The sequence below is a fragment of the Eptatretus burgeri genome, chromosome 14, assembly GCF_056783735.1.
Source record: "Eptatretus burgeri isolate ZD-2024b chromosome 14, Ebu_testis_v1, whole genome shotgun sequence".
Classification (NCBI taxonomy): Eukaryota; Metazoa; Chordata; class Myxini; order Myxiniformes; family Myxinidae; genus Eptatretus; species Eptatretus burgeri.
The window spans coordinates 59,084,318-59,090,317 of NC_140974.1; positions in this window are offsets into that span (position 1 = coordinate 59,084,318).

The following is a 6,000-nucleotide window of genomic DNA, read 5'->3' on the forward strand; positions in this document are numbered from 1 at the left end:
GTTGATTGTTTATTGGACATGGTGTGGTAACAGGGAAGGTCATAGTCGGTGAAGTGTTAGAAATGCAGGTGTCACATGTAAGGCCGATGGGGTGGGGGAGTCATGTGGGTTTTGTGGGTGGGGATGATGTGCTTGTCCACAGGGATTGCTGAAGTTCACGGTGAGTGGGAATTGCGACCCCCTTCAAGGAGATTCACCACCTGGTGGCTAATGGTGACAGTGTCTGGAGGCAACTGGGAGAGGGTCTGGTTGGGCGACCAAGGCGGGTAGGACCTTGGCGACCCAGGAAGGCCAGAGGAGCCAGTGAGACCCCTTCCAGTGTGTTGTACGGGTTAGAGCTGATGGCTACCAGGGGGGAGGGAATCAAAGGGAGCGGGGTGGAGAAACGTTTGGGTTGGACTGAAGCTTACCTGTGGGCATGGTTACACCTGAGATGCCCCCATCATCTTGTGGGAACCCACCCCACGGCCATGACGGGATTCAGCCTGCATCATTAAAATGGGGACCATGACCTAGAAATGTGATGATGACCATGGTGTGAGTGTTGTGAAGATGTGTGAGTCCCACTCGATCCCGCACAACTTGACGTGCAGCAAGGGCATGATGTCCGCATAATTTTGGGGCAAGCAAATTTGAAAATTGGCTCCCCAGGTAACGCTGGGTCTATTAGCATCCACTGGGGGACGCGGTCAAGTGTAAATATCCCGTGAATTATATCGTTAAGGCTTAGAGTAGGAATGTAAAGTATAAGTGTTGTGTTTTTTTTTTTGTCGAACCTTTTGTTTCCCCTCCCCAAGATATATTGTTGTGGAAATGGCCCTTATTGGACTACTAAATATAGGATTAGCTCAGATCCCCCATTAAATGCATGTATAGCTAGGTTGTATGGTAAAATGGACGTTACATGTGTGTCGGAACGTGTAGGAGGCTGTATTATTGTTTGTGCGGTGGTGGTGGAACGAGAGTTCCCTCTTCTTCTTCCCCATCCCGGACTAGGCCCTGCCGAGTGGGCTGATAGGGTGTGGCTAAAAAGAGGAAGTTAAGCTAAGGGGAGGAGTTTGTCGGCTTCGTAAAAGGGGAGGAGCCAGTGGCTCGCAGCGGGCGAACGAAGACCTCGTGAAAAGGTTGAGTTTGTGGAAAACAGTCGGGTTTTCCAGGCGTGCTCGGGGTGGCTTCGAAGCGAGCGAACAAAGGAGGGACAGTTTTGGATCTGCCAGGAGAGACGCTGAACTTGCCTGCACGTCGAGTCTTCCTTTTTGGGGCAGTAAGAGAGGCTGCCCGCACGTCTAGTCTGCCTTTTTGGGGCAGTGGGAGAGGCTTCCTGCACGTCGAATCGGCGATCGACTCTTATGAGGAGGTAATTCTGCCGTGAGAGGGACGGCATCCGGCTTTGAGAGGTGAGCGTGGAAATGGTGATTCTACAGAAAGAAACTGAGAAGACGGAGTTGAGAAGTCGGGCTTCGAGGCGGGAAGGCAAGAGAGGAGACGACGGAGCCTCTGACGGTCCCTGCTCACACCAACGGCTCGACACGTTTGCCGATCCGCTTGCCGGAGCCCGGCACCTCGATTTGGGCCTTGTCTGGTGAACAGGCCAGGCCTGGATTTGTATGCTGGACCTAAAGAGAAATCAGCGGAGGCCCATCATTGACCTTACGCAGGGTCAGAGCGCGCGGAGACCGCGTGCGGAAAGTAAAGAGTGCGGCACCGCCATCTTGCCACGCGGTGCGTTCGAGCCGGGGCTCGAATCCGTGGACATCCGCCTGTTGCGAGCGACATTCGTGCTTTTGACACTGTCCTCTCGTCCATGAAATATCACCAAGTACTCTGTCTTGTCTTGCATGAATGCTGTCTGTCTGTCTGTCTTTGTGTGCACGTGTTGTATAAGGCATATCTCGGTCGGGACCCCCTCGAAACCTGTAGTCCGTAGTTCCCTAGTTAAGAACGGGTTAAAGATTGTTAATAAAAGCATTGTCGTGAATGTTTTGCTTGTATCGTCCTCCCCGATGTTCCCCAATAAATCTGGTTGATTCGGATGAAGTTGCTGCTTTGAGTTCGTGTGGCTTCGAGGAACGATCCATTTGATTGGCATATAAAACCAAGATGGTTACAGACTGGCAGAAAACGCTCGGCATCTGACACAACCAGTCTGTAACCGGGGTTCTATTTCTGCAACTGGTAAGGAACAAGGATTGCGTTGGTATCGCGATTGAAGACTCGTGACCCGAGGCCTGTGCCGAGCCGGCCGGCGTTATAAACCCTGGAGACGGTGGTGGTGAGGGTGACACCAAAGGATCGGGTGAGAATCCCGCCACCCCGGATCCGCAACAGTTTGGTGTCAGGAGTGGAATATTTGGACCTGTGGTGCATTTCGCACCCCGGACATTGGTTACGAGAAGCAGAAAAAAACGGTCCAAATTTGATTTGATGTTATGCTTGAGCGGATCGGATGAGGAACTTGGAAATTGTAAAGAAAATGGAGTCGCAAAATAGCGGCGCGGCTCCATCTCGGCGCGACACGAAGCGGGAGTGGGCTTATAATAGCACAACAAGCCGCACGGCATGAAGGAAATGCTCCCGCCCACCGGTTCAGGCCACGTGAACATGGTATACGCCATGGCAGACGAATCAGGACGCCAACGCATACATTGGCGAGCTTCCTACACGATTGGGGGATGCCTTGGAGCAGTGGAGGTGTGGTGATGACTATATAGAGGAATTGCAAATTGAATTGGATGAGGAACGGCGGCACGCAGACGAGGTTCGGGAGGATTGCATACACGGGGAGTCACAACAGTTGGCCGATGCACAGGAACGAATTCGGTGGCTGGATTGTGGGTTGGCTGGCGCATTGCGGGACGGGACAGAGTCCAGATGGAAACACGATTTGGAATTGAAACATCTGAAGGAAGAGGTAAGATCAGGCAATCAGATAAGAGATAGCCTAGAACAGAAGATAAAAAAAAGAGGAGAGAAATATCTGGAGCAAAGGAAGGAAGAATTGTTGGAAAAGTCTGAACAGCTTCGGGAATTAAAGTCCAGGGGAAATGTACTTGCATGTGAACTGGAAATTAACAAGGAATACGGGAAGAGAATGGATAACATGAGGGAGGAAGATTGAAAAAGAGGTGCGGAGATGAGGAAGGAATTATGGGAAAAAACTTCGGAGTTACAGAAACACCAAAACAAAGAGACGGGATTACAAAACGAGCTGAGGATGTTAAGAGAGGAAAGAAAGAGAATGGAGAATGAAACGTTGAGGAACCACACTGTGCAGATTGAACAGTGAGAAGCCAAAGCAAGATTAAAGAATGAGATGGAAGAAAGAGTGGTGAAGGAACAACGAATGAAACAGGAAAAGGAAATCAACAAATTGAAGGCAACTACGAGATTGGAGAATGATGAACAAGCGAGACAGTGGGTTGGGAAACAAAAAGAACAAGGATTTGAAATTGAACAACTAAAGGAAAAAGCAAGGTTGGAGTACGAGGAGATAGTGAAAGAACAACGAATGAAACAGGAAAAGGAAATCAACCAATTGAAGGAAATGACGAGATTGGAGAATGAAGAACATGAGACACGGTGGGAAAGAAAACAAATTTGAAACTGACCAACTAAAGGAGAGAGCAAAGTTGGACTACGTGGAGATGGAAAAACTCCGGAAAGATAACGAACAACTAAAAAGGCACGGAGAGGAAGAACGACTCAAATGGGAAGGAAAATGGAGCCAGGAAATAGGACAGCACAATAATGTGGGATGTGTGACATCACCACAGGGAGGAATGTTAGTGGTGCGGGACTTGATTGACATCACTCGTCGGATGACACCACAATTAGAGAAAACCCTGGTGATGGAGACATTGAGGGAGCAGACGGGGTTGTTGACGAATGAAACACATTTTGAGCAGGTCCAGCATGTGGAGCTGACAGCCCCAGAGGAATGTGGCGAACCGATGATGAGCAACCTGCTGGAGAGAAGCGACCGGACAGAGGTAACTCTGGAACGAAGCAGGTACTTGGCTACATGCATACATGGTGCGGACGATGAGCTTAAGGTAGAAATTGAATTTTATGTTCACGAAGAGACTCTGTCCGATGGGGTGCACGTATGCGTGCCCCCTGAATGTGTGTGTGGAGTGCCTGTGAACGAATGCTGTGAGCCTACAGTCCAGACTGCAGCACCGGTACGTGCTGCCGAGGCCGAAGTGTGTGTGGGTACTCACCTGGCGGTCGAGAATGTAGCCCTGGAGTGTGAGGCAGTTGGTCAGTACACAGGCAAGGTTGAAGGTGTGGAGGGTCAACACATAACCTTGGAATGTGTGCAGCCTGCTGTGAGTGGGAGTCCTGAGCATGGAATGAGTGGTGACGTAGGAAATAGGTTAGAGGTGCAAGGAGAAATAGAAATGCCACCAGGACAGAATTTGAGCCAGGGGACGGAAACCATAATGGACAACCCCGCATGGGTTCTTACAGAGTTGGAGGTGCTGCATCCAGGAGCAGGCTTTAGAAATTGGATTTTAATTTCTCTATCAGCCTCACAGGAACTTTGGAGTGGAGTGCAGATGAGTAACAGGCGGCACTGGCATGCGTCACTTTGTCTTCAGACCTTTCTGAGCACACGAGTGGTTTGGCTAACTGAGTGGGGTTTATCTGTCTTCAAGGAGTTATGAAGAAGGGGGGGGCACCTCCCTTATTGGGGTTTACCTGATTTCCGTGAATCCTGGAGAAGAGGGGGAGGCCATTCCACCGATAGGAGTTTACCTGACTTCCGCGAACCCTGGAGAAAAGGAGGGGGTAGATCACAGCCTCCGTTGAGGCGTGACCCCTTTGAGCCATGGCGGAAAGGCGGCGGGGTCATGTAATGGGAAATGAGGGATTCGTTCCCTCACTCCCCTTCCAATGAGCCAAAGAAGCAGGCCATATTGGGATGTAAGAAATCTTGATTGAGAGTTGTACCGAAAGTGATTGCAAATTGAGAGATGACAGAAAGTAAGAGTGGCACGAGTGGATTTGGGTGATTATTTAAAAAAAAAGAGTGGTGGAGACATCACAGGCAAACCGTTAAACACACCTGAAACAAGTTGATGACAAAGAGTGGTTTGTTTGAGGAAAGACTGAAATACCTGGATGGAACCATGCAGAGGTTCCATGGGGCTGGTGAAGAGGTTTTGATGTTTGATTTAAATTGTTGGAAATAAACGATTAGGGCAGTATGGAGGAGACCAGTGGACGACGGACGTAGTGACAAATTGATTGGGATTTGAATAAAAAGTGTACCAGTTAAATTTGATGACCAAGTGGGATCCGAGGGACAGGTGTGTTTTTGTTTTCACATAAAAGTGAAAGGTGTTGGATGGTGTTGTGGACTGGGTGTGTGGCACTGTGGAATGAATGAATGACTAAAGTGTTTGGGTGAATGGTGTGATTGTGCAGATGAGGAGAGTGAGTGCGAACAACGTACCCTGTCGGTAGGAGTCTCTTAACCAAGTTAGTGGTAGGTTAGTGGGACTTAGAGGATTTGACAACCATTCTGGCTGCTGTTCCATTGTGCAGGCGGACTGCGAGGGGTAGGTGCAGGCCAAGGTGTGGGGATTACTGGCTGGTGGTGTGACATGGTATTGGAAGTTGGTGAATCGGGAAATAGGGCATTAGGGCTTTGTGGGGGGTGGGGGGGTTCCTGGCAGGTGAAGGCTGTCAGAGGTGCCAGGAGAGCACCGTAGGGTTCAGTGCCAGGAGAGCATGGTAGATTTTAGTGCCAGGAGAGCACAGTAGGGTTTAGTGTCAGGAGAGCACAGTAGGTTTTAGTGCCAGGAGAGCACAGTGTCGGTGCTATGAGAGCGCAGTGTCGGTGCTATGAGAGCACAGTGTCGGTGCTATGAGAGCACAGTGTCGGTGCTAGGAGAGCACAGTATGGGGGTGAGAGAGAGCCACCCCTTAGTTAGGAGCGCCAGAAGCACACTCAGGTGAACTGCGAGGTCGCTTAGTTTCCCCCACCCTGATTGG